The sequence below is a fragment of the Oncorhynchus keta genome, unplaced genomic scaffold, assembly GCF_023373465.1.
Source record: "Oncorhynchus keta strain PuntledgeMale-10-30-2019 unplaced genomic scaffold, Oket_V2 Un_contig_1705_pilon_pilon, whole genome shotgun sequence".
In the NCBI taxonomy this organism is placed as follows: domain Eukaryota; kingdom Metazoa; phylum Chordata; class Actinopteri; order Salmoniformes; family Salmonidae; genus Oncorhynchus; species Oncorhynchus keta.
This window is the reverse complement of record NW_026280262.1, coordinates 21,710-24,585: the sequence shown is the minus strand read 5'-3', so window position 1 is coordinate 24,585 and position 2,876 is coordinate 21,710. Positions and strand designations below refer to the sequence as shown.

The following is a 2,876-nucleotide window of genomic DNA, read 5'->3' as shown; positions in this document are numbered from 1 at the left end:
GACTGGGTACATATACATTTTGCCACAGGTTATAAACTGAAAATGACGTCAGCGTTTTCTAAATGTTCTATCTCTTCATGACATGGGTAGAGAGGCCCTATAGTTCTCGAGCCTTCCCTCCTCTCCTAAAGCCAAGGTCAGTCTGTGTAAATCAGCATTCTAGACCGTCTGGAGATAGTCTGTCCCTGCCATCTGGAGATAGTTCATTCATTTGTACAAAGGAACAGACCGTCATTGTTACTAAACTCCTGACTATATTATATACAATTGGGAATGGGAGCAAGAGAGAAAATTCATATATGTACAGTACATAATAGCATTTGGACGAGTCAGTCCTGATAGAAATGTATACATAATTAGTCATCATTGATAAAAATTCCCTTAACACAAGTTGAACCTTGTAGCACCTACAGATGAAATATGGTCTCAGAGGAGGAGCCTGGGTAAGGCTGAAATGTCCCAAATATACAGACTTCTTCCAATTATTTATCAATTGTGCTTTTAGATACAGATGTCAATAATATGTCAACAATCCTACCAGTGGAGGCTGCTGAGAGGAGGACGGCTCATAATAATGTCTGGAACGGAGCGAATGGAACGGCATCAGACACCTGGAAACCATGGAAACCATGGAAACCATGTGTTTGGTGTATTTGATACCATTCCGTGGATTCCGCTCCAGTCAATACCACGAGCCTGTCCTCCCCAGTTAAAGTCCTGCTCCAGTCAATACCACGAGCCTGTCCTCCCCAGTTAAAGTCCTGCTCCAGTCAATACCACGAGCCTGTCCTCCCCAGTTAAAGTCCTGCTCCAGTCAATACCACGAGCCTGTCCTCCCCAAAGTCCCGCTAATACCACGAGTGTCCTGCTCCAGTCAATACCACGAGCCTGCCTGTCCTCCAATACCAGTGTAAAGTCCTGCTCCAGTCAATACCACGAGCCTGTCCTCCCCAGTTAAAGTCCTGCTCCAGTCAATACCACGAGCCTGTCCTCCCCAGTTAAAGTCCTGTCCTCCAGTCAAAGTCCTGCTCCAGTCAATACGAGCCTGTCCTCCCCAGTTAAAGTCCTGCTCCAGTCAATACCACGAGCCTGTCCTCCCCAGTTAAAGTCCTGCTCCAGTCAATAAGTCCTCCCCAGTTAAAGTCCTGCCAGTCAATACCACGAGCCTGTCCTCCCCAGTTAAAGTCCTGCTCCAGTCAATACCACAAGCCTGTCCTCCCCAGTGTCCTCCCCAGCTGCTCCAGTCAATACCACGAGCCTGTCCTCCCCAGTTAAAGTCCTGCTCCAGTCAATACCACCTGCTCCAGCCTGTCCTCCCCAGTTAAAGTCCTGCTCCAGTCAATACCACAAGCCTGTCCTCCCCAGTTAAAGTCCTGCTCCAGTCAATACCACGAGCCTGTCCTCCCCAGTTAAAGTCCTGCTCCAGTCAATACCACAGCCTGTCCTCCCCAGTTAAAGTCCTGCTCCAGTCAATACCACAGCCTGTCCTCCCCAGTTAAAGTCCTGCTCCAGTCAATACCACAAGCCTGTCCTCCCCAGTTAAAGTCCTGCTCCAGTCAATACCACAAGCCTGTCCTCCCCAGTTAGTCCTGTCCTGCCAGTCAATACCACGAGCCTGTCCTCCCCAGTTAAAGTCCTGCTCCAGTCAATACCACAAGCCTGTCCTCCCCAGTTAAAGTCCTGCTCCAGTCAATACCACGAGCCTGTCCTCCCCAGTTAAAGCCTGTCCAGTCAATACCACCTGTCCTCCCCAGTTAGTCCTGTCAATACCACAAGCCTCCTCCCCAGTTAAAGTCCTGCTCCAGTCAATACCACGAGCCTGTCCTCCCCAGTTAAAGTCCTGCTCCAGTCAATACCACGAGCCTGTCCTCCCCAGTTAAAGTCCTGCTCCAGTCAATACCACGAGCCTGTCCTCCCCAGTTAAAGTTAAAGTCCTGTCCTCCCCAGTTAAAGTCTGCTCCAGTCAATACCACGAGCCTGTCCTCCCCAGTTAAAGTCCTGCTCCAGTCAATACCACGAGCCTGTCCTCCCCAGTTAAAGTCCTGCTCCAGTCAATACCACGAGCCTGTCTGTTAAAGTCCTGCTCCAGTCAATACCACGAGCCTGTCCTCCCCAGTTAAAGTCCTGCTCCAGTCAATACCACGAGCCTGTCCTCCCCAGTTAAAGTCCTGCTCCAGTCAATACCACGAGCCTGTCCTCCCCAGTTAAAGTCCTGCTCCAGTCAATACCACGAGGTTAAAGTCCTGCTCCTCCCCAGTTAAAGTCCTGCTCCAGTCAATACCACAAGCCTGTCCTCCCCAGTTAAAGTCCTGCTCCAGTCATTACCACAAGCATGTCCTCCCAAATTAAAGTGCCACAATACAACCTCCTGTGAAATCCATCCCCATTAAATCCTGAGTCAAAATCACCCCAGTTAAAGTCATGGTCTTTCATTTTTGTCCTGGTTTCATTTTTGTCCTGTAAGAAGAATGCCCTCTCCCCACAGGTGGGATTACTACCTCTGAGGGTTTAGAGCTTGAGGTAGTCACCTTATACAAGTACTTGGGAGTGTGGCTAGACGGTACACTGTCCTTCTCTCAGCACATATCAAAGCTGCAGGCTAAAGTTAAATCTAGACCTGGTTTCCTCTATCGTAATCCCTCCTCTTTCACCCCAGCTGCCAAACTAACACCGATTCAGATGACCATCCTGCCCATGCTAGATTATGAAGACGTACTTTATAGATTGGCCATCAGATTTGCCACCAATGTTCCTCATCCTCCACATACAACACCCGTTCTGCCAGTCACCTTCTGTTAAAGGTCCCCAAAGCACACACATCCCTGAGTCGCTCCTCTTTTCAGTTCGCTGCAACTAGCGACTGGAACGAGCTGCAA

General features: G+C 49.3%; 1 long non-coding RNA gene across 3 annotated transcripts; it reads left to right on the top strand.

The window, feature by feature from the left end:
- Positions 1–687: 687 nt before the first annotated feature.
- Positions 688–2,385, top strand: LOC127919565 (uncharacterized). Of its 3 annotated transcripts, none has more exons than XR_008103344.1 (3): positions 688–802; positions 2,079–2,234; positions 2,288–2,385. It is a non-coding gene; the product is annotated as an uncharacterized LOC127919565 (long non-coding RNA). The 3 variants fall into 3 exon arrangements; XR_008103342.1 differs by lacking the exon at positions 688–802 and adding an exon at positions 1,789–1,925; XR_008103343.1 differs by lacking the exon at positions 688–802 and adding an exon at positions 1,934–1,995.
- Positions 2,386–2,876: the final 491 nt, after the last annotated feature.